Consider the following 12,900-nt stretch of genomic DNA (forward strand, 5'->3'; position numbering starts at 1 on the left):
TTTTTTATCGGATCAGAATCCCCATGTAATAGCAAAAGTGGCCAGTTTTTGTGCAGCTGCTATCACTTGCCAGAGGGTGTTGACAAAATAATATTATTTTAACATTATTTTAACATTGTAATAATTTTTTATATTGGGATTATATGTTTTTAGTCATGTTGTCTTGGGTTTATGTGGCCTGACAGCACGAGTTATGTATGTTTGTTATTATTTATGTGCTCATCTTGGACCGAAATAAAATATTAATTCATTCACTCCCACATATTAACATCTGACTCAAAAGATAACAAAAACATTGACCTTCTTATGGCTGCATAGCTTTTAACAAATAAAGAAATACTACGTATACCAGCTCTTATCCTCCCTACAAATACACAGGCCTAAACTGACCTGTTTAAAGCCGTTCAGTCTGTTCTAAAATGAACAGTAATTCTTTCCTCTGGATGCTTGCACATGCTACTCCCAAAGCTTCTCCCTCTCACACAGCATAGCTGGCTGGGGAATGTTGGGAATTATATGACTTTTTTTCTGTCTAAATATGCATAGGATTGCACCTTTATATATTCAGGATGGTGTACACAAAAAAGGGGTACCATACTGAGTGAAAAAAATCCTATTTTGTTAGGGCAACAATGTATTAAAGTAAAGAGGACATTGAATCTGTGTTGAGCACGGCTGATAGTGCCCTAGGGATGAGTTGGGAGAGACCCATTATTTGTGCAGCCTTCTCTTATGCATGATTCCTTGGAAGCAGACTCACTAATGTCATCCTTCAAGTCTGCTCTTAGCTTTTGAGAACATCAACATGGACAATGTATTAGTTGTTTCATATGCTGTAGCTCCATATTTTTACAGTTTTCATCAGCTTATTGGCCTCAGGCTTTCTTCTCTCCATTTTTCCTTAAATCTTTTCAGTTGCTTCCCTCCATCAAAATCTTTGCAGCTTATATCCTGCTCACTGCAAATCACTAGATCTCCTGCCTAAATTTCTAAGGGTTTTGTGCCAAGTACAAGAAAACCCCAACCTTTTGACATGAGCATAGTATTTTCACATTGGTGGCACAAAGGAGGGACAAAGCCCATCACCCATTATTATGACTAGCACCATGCAACATAATCATAAGCACATTTACTCAGAAACACTTGGAGATCAGTGGCAAGTACTCCCAATTAAGGCTACAGTAGTGTTTGTTTAAACCCATTAGTTTCAGTGAGGTTGGGTGTGCCTAACTCTGTAGGTTAGGCAGCCTTAAAATGACCTCATTTGCCCTTCAGCTCTCTTCACAGCAGCCTTGCCAACTCCTTGTTTCCTTGTTTCTTTGAATGGTCAGCATTTTCCTTTTCCTGTTTTCCTTCCTAAAAACAAGGCTAATTACATAGTAATCCCCAGGGTGAGGGACTAACACCTTTCAGTACTCACTGCTGAGAACTTGTGAGAGTCAAATCTGTAGTGATGGCTGTTACCTCTCTTTTTACTGTGGTCATCGTTCAAATTTTTCCTAGGGTTAGCCCCACAACAACGAATCTGTGCAACGTGTATTCTAACTCTCAGCCATGCTGATGAAGGAAGAAAGTCCAACAGCTAGAAAAAGGTAAGGCAAGAAGTAGCTGGTTATTATAATAAAAATGGAGTTGAAGTTTCATGTCAGCTTGCCTTAATAGTATTTAGCCCAAAATGTATGGGACCACTGCTTTTCTCAAACTAATAATTTCACCAAGTGTGACATGTGTTATTCTACCCCTTTTTGTAGCAAAACATATCTCCTAGAATAAGCTTGGTTTCAGTCCAGAGGGTAGCGTAGGGCTCCTGTACAGCAGAAAAGAGAGTTGTATTTGTTAAAGCAGAATCAAGTTGAAACGGAGAAGGTTGTGACAAAGGGAAGGGAAGAGACGGGTTCCTTCACACTGAGCTTTTATCCTGCGATTGAGATTACTCCTTCACAGAAGGTTGCGGGCTCTTTGCATGACGCTGTGATCATTCAAGCCCTCTCCTGCACTAAGGGTGTCTCTACATTAAGCAAAAAACCCGCAAAACCCACATCCTTTCCGGAGCTTCCTGCTTTTGGTTTCTTTGCGGGATTAGGAAGGGCTTCTTTAAATGGCAGCCATGTGTTTTGAATGGAGATAGTGTCTCCTTCCCTCCCTGGCAACTGTGCAAAGGGGGGAGGGTGTTTTCGTAACTTCTGCTGTACCATTTTCTCTCAGCCCCCAGGAAACCTCTGGCTTACTTCTGAGTAGACATAAAATGTAAGATTGTGCTGTAAGCCTGTAACCCTTGGCACACCTATGTGGGAGTAAGCCTCATTGAACTCAATGGGACTTACTTCTAAGTAGACATAAGATCACCCTGTAAGTCTGCAACCCTCGGCACACTTACTTGGGAGTAAGCTCCATTGAACTTAATAGGGTGCGCTGACACAACAGAGCATGTTGCTTCTGAGCTTGGTGGGGTGGGGGATCAGATGTGTCTCCCTTCATTGCAGGGAGGCATTTTACCCTCTTCTCCCTCCAACTGAGAAATGCAGAGGCAGGAGTTGTAATCAGCAGGCGATTCTTGCCCTCATGCCTGTCAAATCTGCCCTAGTCTCCTTCCGTTAGGGATGGACGAAAGTCCCTTACCTGGTCCTGCAGCTTGCTTTGCGGTGGGGGGGAGGTGCTCCGTTCCTCCCCCCAAAATTCTGGGTGGGGGAGAGGCGCCCCATCCCTCCCCGCCGAAACCCTGGCCAGGGGGGAGGTGCCCCGTCCCTCCGGCCGAAACCCTGGCCAGGGGGGAGGCGCCCCGTCCCTCCAGACGTGAATCCTCTAGTCCTGCCGGGTCGCAAATTACGTATTATTATACGTAATAAATGTTTACGTAGCCTATCACGGCTAACTTTGGGGGGGGAAGCGCATATGCAAATGGTGGTGTCCATGGGCGCCGCCATTTGTGTTCCTTATTTGGGCATTAAACTCAACATTAAAAAAACGAAGATCATGGCATCTGGCCCCATCACTTCCTGGCATATAGAAGGGGAAGAAATGGAAGCAGTGACAGATTTTACTTTCTTGGGCTCCAAGATCACTGCAGACGGTGACTGTAGCCATGAAATTAAAAGACGCTTGCTCCTTGGGAGGAAAGCTATGGCCAACCTAGACAGCATAGTAAGAAGCAGAGACATCACCTTGCCGACAAAGGTCCATCTAATCAAAGCGATGGTTTTCCCAGTAGTAATGTATGGCTGTGAGAGCTGGACTATAAGGAAGGCTGAGCGCCGAAGAATTGATGCTTTCGAACTGTGGTGCTGGAGAAGACTCTTACGAGTCCCCTGGACTGCAAGGAGGTCAAATCAGTCCATCCTAAAGGAAATCAACCCTGAGTGCTCCTTGGAAGGACAGATACTGAAGCTGAAGCTGAAATATTTTGGCCACCTAATGCGAAGAGAAAACTCCCTGGAAAAGACCCTGATGCTGGGAAAGACTGAAGGCAAAAGGAGAAGGGGACGGCAGAGGATGAGATGGCTAGATAGCATCACGGATGCAATGAATATGAACTTGAGCACGCTCCGGGAGAGAGCGCAGGACAGGAAGGCCTGGCGTGCTATGGTCCATGGGGTCACGAAGAGTCGGACACGACTGAACGACTGAACAACAACAACAATTTGGGCACGTGTAGTCTATGTAGAAATTTACGTAGACTACGGCGAAAATAAGGGCAATGCAAATAGCGTTGCCCTTATTTTCGCCATAGTCTACGTAAATGTTTACGTAGACTACATGTGCCCAAATAAGGAACGCAAATGGCAGCACCCATGGGCGCTGCCATTTGCGTATGCGCTTCCCCCCCCCCAAAGTCAGCCGTGATAGGCTATGTAAAGTTTACGCAGCCTATCACGGTGTTTTTTGAAAATCTAGCCGTGATAGGCTACGTAAATCTTTACGTAGCCTATTACGTTTGTTGTTTGTTTTTTTTACACTTGGAAATGGCGGCGGCGGTGGCAGCCGGTCGGAAGACCGGCCTCCGCCGCCGCCGAACCGCCGCCGGGAGCCACTGCCGCCAGGGACATTCGACTAAGGTGAGTCCCATCCCGGGGGGGGGGGGTGGCGGGGGGGTGGCGGACCATTTCTCCGCCAATTTCAGGGGGCCGAATGTGTTGGCATTCGGTGTCCTGGAGATTCGTGGAGAAATTCTCCGACATCCCTACCTTCCGTGCAACCCCGCTCCCATCCTCAATGCCTTCATCATCCTGACTGCACCTCCAACAACTGAAAACAAACACCCTCAGTAGGCAGACAAGAGGTTTCTTCTGCTATTGGAGAATTTCACAGGGATGTTATGGCACTCCTTTTCCGTGGGCTGGGAAAATACCACATTTTTTGCATTTGGGGAAAACATGAGATAGGCTGGGGGAAATTGTGGGACACTGGATGTTAACAGTGTCATGTAAAGAGCCTGCAAATTTCCAAGAGAGAGCTATCGCAATAGCAGGATAAAAACTCGGTGTGATAAACCCTTACATGCCCTTTGTTCCATTTTTAAATAGATCGCAGATGACTTATCAAATTACCCTGGTTGTGTTCCGCTTCAGTTTCCTCCATGAAAAGAGTAAAAGCGGCAAGAAGAGGAGCGAGATCAATGAAAGATAATGGAAGACTCAGATACGGGGAGAAGGGGAGGGGGAAAGGAAGCGCGTGAAAAAGGGAGTTGTTGTGATCCTGCATTTAAAATGGAAGTAGAAAGCCCCATTTTAAATGCAGGATTTTAGGCTGGTGTAGAGATTGATTGATTGATTGATTGATTGATTGCATTTATACCCCGCCTTTTTTCCTCTTGCAAGGAACCCAAGGCGGCTTACATGATCCTCCTCCTCTCCATTTTATCCTCACAACAACAACCCTGTGAGGTGGATTGGGCTGAGAGTCTGTGACTGGCCCAAAGTCACCCAGTGAGCTTCCATGGCCAAGTGGGGACTAGAACCCAGATCTCCCAGATCCTAGCCCAACACTCTTGCCACTATAGTGGAACAGTGTGAAAGGAGATTAACAGGCCAGGCCTATGCATCTTTCCTAGAAGCAAATCCCATTGTTTTTAATGGGGCTTACCCTCAGGTAAATGCGCATAGGATCGCAGCCTAAAAAGGGTAAATAGAAGCATGGTTAGAAGCTTTAAGAAGGTAGCAGAGCAGATTACAATGGAGAAACATGCTTCATCCTCTAAGGGTGTGATCCTATGCATGTTTAGACAGAAAAAGTCCTACAATTCCCAGCTAGCCATGCTGGCCGGGGAGTGCTGGGGGTTGTAGAACTTTTTTTCCTGTATAAACATGCATAGGATTGTACCCTCAGTCAGCCTTCCTCAACCTGGTTTCCTCCAGATGTTTTGGACTACAGCTCCTAGAATTTCTGACCATTGGCCAAGCTGTCAGGGCCTGATGGAAACTGACGTCCAAAACATCTGGAGTGCACCTGGTTGGGGAAGGCTTCTCTAAGTGCACACAGAGATGGTAGTGTCCCCCCCACTTTTATGGCATTCCCTCCTTGGGGAGGCTCATTGTCCTGTCATCTGTTGACCTTTAGAAGGCTATCAAATACATTCTTGTTTAGGAATGCCTTTGAGGCACTAGGCTGGTATGACGGATGTTGTCCAATAGTGGTGGCATAAATTAGTGCTGTGCTGCTGCAGGGGTGTTTATGCTGCATTTTAATTACGCCCTTAATCTTTTAAACATTGTTTTAGACTTTTTACTGTTAATTACTGTAAGGCACCTTGAAGGCCATGTCTGACAAAGATGGGGTATAGACAGGATAGATTGGAGCATTGGATAAAGCAATATTTATTTATTTTATTTATTCATTACATTTCTATGCAGCCCAATAGCTGAAGCTCTCTGGGCAGTTAAAAACAATTGCTCTTGTTTAAAATATTATTAATTAACAAACCAGAATATTGAACCATGACTATTAGTTAGAACAGAATTGCTTCTAAAAGGGCAGTACAAGGTAGTGCTAGAAATGGGGCACACGGTGTGTAATCAAGGCTTGAAAAGAGTGGATTGCGGTGTATACAAAGGCAATAGGCCAAGGAGCTTTCTCAGATGGAAAGATTATTGCTGTGCTTTCATTCCTGAAAGTATTGCATGCCTACTATGCTTGGCAGGCCACAGATTATGATCTGACTTTAGGCACACAACATGTGTAATACAACAGAGGTTGTGGGTATTCTGCCTGCACAATAATCTCAGATTGGATGGAGAAGGAGGGTTGCACAAATTATGCTTAAGTTCGTTCGCTCTAGGAGGGGTATGCCAATATCCCCTTAGAGACACACAGAACTCTGAGATTCAGTCCAACGCAGTTTTATTTGGCAGGAGACAAACAGCGCTGTTCGGGTGGATTCTCGCGGCTAACGCCACAAAGGAGAACCACACCCTGGATGTTTTTGGTACAGTTTATATACATTCAGTATAATGACCTCATTAGCTATGCGGGATGGGCCACATAATGTTCATGAACTTCATTAAGCATGCGTAATTGGCATGTATCTACGGCTGACCTGTCCTTGCAAGCTGGGAGGAAGCAATCTAGCTGGAACTAGTTCTAGCCAGCTGCAGGAGTGGTGGCTACTCGAGGGGGGGGGGACTCCTCTGGCTGTACCTGATATGAAACAGACGTTGCTGTTGGTGTCAACAAGGCAGTTGATAAGACTATCTTCCTCTGGGACTTTCCACTGTAGGAGGCTGCCTCAGATGGCTGCCAATACTTTAAGATGGTGCCTCTTTGGTTCTATCAGGAGTTCTAGTGGTAGCCAGGAATGTAAGTTTGGAAGCAGGACAAGCAACACAGGTGATGAAATGAAGGGGTGTACAGGTTTCATTGCATTGTAGCAGTCAGCTGGTATCTGTGTTGCAGAATGCAAGTTCTGTTTGTTAGGAGTTATAGAACACCTATGCAGCACCTAGATGAGGTGGACTCAGTTTTATATATCCTCTAATATATTTAAAGCAGAATATGATTGATTTAGGGAAATGTTGCATTTGCAAGCATTATGTCTTAGTTTGACGAAGGTTTACGACTTGAAATTTTACAAAAGCTTGTTGTTGCTATTACGTTTATCTTGCCCTTCTTCCAGGAAGCTCTGGATGGTATACATGATTCTTCCCCTCCTCCAGGTTATTCTCACAAGAACCCTGTGAAGCAGGCTAGTCTGAGAGATAAGAACTACCTCAAAGTCATGCAGTAAGGGGCATGGCAGAGCAGAGATTTAAACCCAAGACTCTCCTGTCACAGGGCGTCATCACATAGGGCTTTCATCCTGCGATTGAGATTGGTCATTCACGGAGGTTTACGGGTCTAATGGGTTGTTTCCAATGTTAGTCCTACTTAGAGTAAACCCATTGAAACTAATGGGGCTTCAGTTGAAATAAAATAATGGGAAGCTGACTATTCTTGAGTTTCTGTCCAACAAGACCATGTACTTATTTACTTCTCTGCATGCCCCTAACTTCTAATCAGCCCTGCGCAATCCCAGTTCTTTGTTTAATTTTGTGTGAAGTGTGGGGAGGAGTCCAGGTTGTTCTTCCTCTGGACGTTCCTGTTTGACTTGACCTTGAGGTCATAATCCTGGTGTTGCAGCATGTATTGCGCAGTGACTAGAAAGGGATTACTTCTGCTTCCCTGAGTGGTCCTTACCTTATTTAAAAAAAAAAAAAAGGTAAAGGTGTCCCCAACCAGTCGTGTCCGACTCTAGGGTGTGGTGCTCATCTCCATTTCTAAGCCGAAGAGCCAGCGCTGTCCGAAGACGCTTCCGTGGTCATGTGGCCGGCATGACTGAATACCGAGGTGCACGGAACGCTGTTACCTTTCCCGCCGAGGCAGTACCTATTTATCTACTTGTAATTTCTTGCTTTCGAACTGCTAGGTTGGCAGGAGCTGGGACTGAAGACGGGAGCTCACTCCGTCACGCAGCACTCGGGTATCGAACTTCTGTCTTGCTGAACTTCCGGTCTGCAATTCAACGTCTTAACCACTAAGCCACCGCGGCCCCTTCACCTTATTTACCAGCAAACAAAGTTCAATCAATTTTATATGCAATAATGTAGCAGGTAAAGGTCAATTATTTGAACATTAAATGGCATTTTAGTCTAGAAAATAGCTTCTGTGCAACATGATAGAGGCTTATAAAATATGAATGGTATGGAGCTATTGGGCTGATTTTTGGCCATAATACTAAACTATGGGCTGTATCCAACTGTGTGTCATTCCATCAGTGCAAATGATGTTGTGGTAGCAGAAACTAGGTTCTGAACTATGTGCAAGAGGAGAATCCAACTAAAGCTACATTTGCACAAGCTTGTGCAACCCATTGCTTAACATATTAGACAGAGCTTTACTAGTGCTATTTGAGTTTATAGAATGACATCGTTGGATACTGTCGAATACTTCAATACTTTTCTCACTAGGTGTTGACTCTGAAAATGCCACTTTTTGTTCATTTACTTTTTATGGGGCATCCACATGATGTCGTTAACAAAACACTGTTTGGTGTTTTCCCAGTGTTGCCATCTCTTTTGATTGCTTGCAAAATTCAACTTTTGGAGAAAGAATGGAAAAGTAATGCGATTGCCTTAGCATTACTGTTTCATCTTTTTGAAGAAGAATATCTTTTTGAGAAGTATCAAACACCCCTGGTCCTACATAGCATATTTAAACTATACAAATCATAAATAAATAAATAAATTTGTATTTGCTTGCTTTAGGGTGCAATTTTGTGTACACTTACTTGGAAGAAAATCCCACTAAATAGCACAAGAGTAACCATAGATAGGTTCAGTATTCATAGGAGTGTTTTATTATGTAAGACTACATTAAGGCTACACATCAGAGGAACCCATACATGTATTTATATTTTTATTATTTTGAACAAAAGAAATCCCAGAGCTGTCAAAACATGTATAAAACATTTAACCAATATTTGCATGTGCAGATTCAAAATATATATATGAACAAGCAGCAAGCCAGTTCACAATGGATTGTGTAACTTTTCTCAGTCATGCTTAAGCTAATAGCCTCATTGAAATCCATGAACAATTTAGTCTTGAGTCATGACTAACTTAAGTCCCATTGATTTCAGTGGGTCTACTCTAAGCATGACTAAGTCTGGAGGCTTTTTCACATGGAGCTTTTATCCTGCTATTGAGATTGGTTACTCACGGAATTTTGTGGGTCCTTAAGATGATGTCATCAACCTCCAGGGCATTTCCCACACTAAATGACCTTTATTCCATTTTTTAAAAGATCGGAGAGAATGAGCTATCAAATTACAGCACTTGAGGTCCCTCATGAAAAGAGCAAAACCCACAATAAGAGGAGCTAAATCACAGTGCAATCTAGCGGCTGTATAATTAAATGTATGGAAGACTCAAATAAGGGGGAAAAGGGGGGGAAAGAGGAAGAGAGCACGTGTAAAGGGAGTCTGTCATGATCCTGCATTTAAAACAGAAGCAGAAAGCCCCATTTTAAATGCGGGATTTTAGGCTGATGTTGAGATGCTCTGCATCCTACCCTGTATCAGTTAATCCTTAACTATCCATAAATACCTCTCCCAATATCCATTCCAAAACTCTGCTCTCAGTGTTGAGCACAAATAAGCTCTCAAAAATAAGAAGTCAAAGTTACATCTACATTGGACCCTTTTCAATCAAACTTCTATAAAATTAGTCTACCACATACAATGCAACTACTGTATTTGCAGTCCCTGTCAGCCACCAAGTAAAGAATCAGATACAGAACTTTTAGCGGGCTGGGGTGAACCAGCTGTCATTTGAGCTAGCATTATCTTTAATGTCTGCTTTGCTTTCTAAGCTACAAAGTGGTGTAGATTTTTTTAATTGTACCAGCACCCAGCTTGAGATGGTGAGGGCAGGATCCTTCATATAATTCTGAGACAACAGGAAAGCAGGTGTGGCAACAGGATAAAATATGAACAAGTGTATAAGGGTTTTGCTAAGACAGCCAATGATTTTGTGATTATAGATTATAATATCCTGTAATTGCTGGGTAACTTGTCTGTGGCATGTTCTCTCTTGTATAAAGCAATCTGACAGTATTTTGTCATTAGGAAGCAGGCAGATGTGGCTTTGTTGTGATCTGAGAAGTCCAGAGTAGCCATATATTCACAGTAAGGCTTCTGGGAGATGTTGGATACTCATCAGACTGGAAAATAAGGCCATTATTGAATTGAGTAGGCATAGCTTGGTGTCCTGTTGTTGATAATTATGGCCGTGAAATATTTTCATCAGAAATGCCCTGTGTACTTGGAGAACACAGAGTAACGTTAGATTCATTAAATGCTTGGGCAGAGATTCCTTGAGATTCAGTGTTTCTCAAACTATGGGTTGGGATGCACCAGTGGGCCTTAGTCCATTTTTAGATGGGTCTCAGAGTTGCAGGCTGCCCAGTTCCTCTTTCCTTGACTGCCCTGTGCCATATTTGTACCATGCACACTACATAGGCAGGTCTGATAGCAGGAGTTGGTTAAAGAGCTTTTATAAAAGCTGGGAATAAAGAGGAAGGGCATAAGACAGGAAGAAGTTCATGTAAAAGCAGGAGGGAGGAATGAAAGAAACTGGCAGTGTGTGGGGAAAGGTTACAAGTTAAGTGTGAAAGGAGAAGGTGGGGAAGAAACGACAGGAGACAACTTTGAGAGGCATAAGTTGGGGGTGGGAGAAAAACAATATAAAACAAAAAGTCTTCTCAGAGCCTCTGGATCTGCAAATTCTGCTTGAAATGAGGAGACTGAGCTATGATACCTCTAGAATCAACATCTGTACTTCACTTGAGGAAAGCTAACTATGGCGCTCCCTCCTGCAAGGAAATAGCTGTGGCAAAGACTTTAGCAATTTCCAAAGAGGAATGATATCATTGCCAGCTGATTATGGGAATTGGTGATATCCAATAATATAAAATATGAAATGATATCAATAATTTCCAGCTGATTATGTCAAACTCCACTTCCATCTGCCACCATTTTGTCACTGGCTCCAGCCCCGCAACATCATTTTATGACGGATGGGCCTCAGTCCTTTTCAACTCTCTCAAGCGGGTACTGGGGCATAGAAGGTTTGGGCATATCTACCATATCTACAGTATTTTCTGACTGCCAGAGACGTTATGGAGGAGTTCATTGAGTACAGTTTATCCAATCAGCAGAAAAACTTTTTCTCGACTCTACCACTTCATGCTGTGGGTGTGTATGTGTGAGCTCCTTCCTGGGTACGCCCACATACACGCGCCCCCTTGCAGATAGAAAAGTTACCTATAGCAGAGGATGCTGGGCTGAATCTTTGACCCTAAGATGGTACTTGTGTGTATAGGAAGTCTTATTTTCTATGGGGGAGCATTCAAACATGCAAACACCTCTCTACACCTGCAGCCTGAAGTGGTACAGTCCAGGAAAATCACTTTGTTTATCTCTAAATACCCACTGACAAGCACTGAAGTGCCCTGATTCAGTCATTCTTCCACATCTGAGGTAGATGTATATGGATATCCAAAGACACAGGTATGATGTCCAGATTTTACATTTCTGTGGGAAACACTAAGGTACCTATGGCAACAGTTTCTGTTGGATAAGGTATGCCCTCAGTGGTAAGGAATGCTATATCAGCTTTTCCCAACCTGTGGCCCTTCCAACCCTACTATTCTATGATTCTATGTTTCTAACCATTTGCTGTGCTGGCCGGGTCTAATGGGAGTTGTAGTCCAATGAGTCTGGAGGGCACCAGGTCGGGGAAGGCTGATCTTTAAGGCTGGCTGTTTTGACTTTTCCTCCTTTTGTTGCCTGCTGGTGGGCGTCTATGCATGCATCTGACTGTTTTGGTACATTCTGATAGGAAGCTATTTGAACATACATCAGTTGTGAGATCATTTATAAGAGTATGAGCGTAATAGTGTTGAAACTGAGAGGAAGAAAGCTGGGATTTCTGGGATTTCTTTTCATTCTGATCTCCTTACCTCCTTTCTGTGTGCACTCTCTCAGGACATAACGTTAAATGCATTGTTGCATTTAATATGCCCTTTAAAAAAAAATGTAAATAGCCACTATGGGGAGGGTGAGTAGGGTTGGGATGATGGTGGGCACGTTTAACCCTCTCCCTTGGCTATGATCCCAATTAGCTGCCTTGAGTGCCATTTCTCTTGGTAGAAAGGTGGGGTACATCAAATAAGCAAATACAATTATCCTGCTCCCATGCTGCTATTTGCATTGGGATGAAAGCTGCAATTGACACCAATGGGAGCTTTTCCCAGTACAAATAGCAGTGACTTCGGGGAAGAATCTCCATCAGGACTGCAGCAGAAGAGGAAAGGTTTAAACTCCTTGCCCCATCTGTGTGGTCCTGATGGTACGCTCCCAGCAGCTATTTGTATATATATTTTAAGGCATGCATATCAAATGCAGTAATGGATTTAACATCACATTTAGTTTGACCCTGTCCCTTCCACAAATTCTGATGGGTGTTCAAGAAGTTATTACAACATTGGTTCGAGCAGATCAGGTGGGATTTATCAAGCGTACCCAGGGTGCTGATAACCTTAGATCAGTCATTGATTTGATAGCTTTAAACAGTGATAAAATGGACAAGGCTGCCATTGTTTGGGTGCTGAAAAGCCCTTTGACAAAATTTATTGGCAATTTATTTTCACCAATCTGACTAAATTTGGCTTTCCTTTAGAATTTCTGAAGTGGGTCAGAACTTTATATTAATTTCCAAGGGCTAGAGTTATGACTAATGGACTTTTTTGGCTTTTTTTCCACAAGAGAGGAACTAGAAAGGAATGTCCACTTTTCCCTTTGATATTTGACTTATGTTTGGAACCTCTGGCTTGTGCCATTAGACAGAACAGTACTATTCATGGGTTTGTGCA

At 43.4% G+C, this 12,900-nt stretch overlaps 1 protein-coding gene across 1 annotated transcript in view; it reads left to right on the forward strand.

Moving 5' to 3' along the window:
* Positions 1 to 1,411: 1,411 nt before the first annotated feature.
* The window catches only part of TLCD4 (TLC domain containing 4), a 77,439-nt gene continuing 65,950 nt past the window's right edge, over positions 1,412 to 12,900 (forward strand). The window contains exon 1 of the mRNA XM_084851841.1: positions 1,412 to 1,592. The gene's annotated coding sequence lies outside the window, so the exon portion shown is untranslated. The remainder of the gene's footprint in view (positions 1,593 to 12,900) is intronic.

The sequence above is a fragment of the Heloderma suspectum genome, chromosome 4 (assembly GCF_057233095.1).
Source record: "Heloderma suspectum isolate Gila_16-S chromosome 4, 16-S_ref, whole genome shotgun sequence".
NCBI lineage: Eukaryota > Metazoa > Chordata > Lepidosauria > Squamata > Helodermatidae > Heloderma > Heloderma suspectum.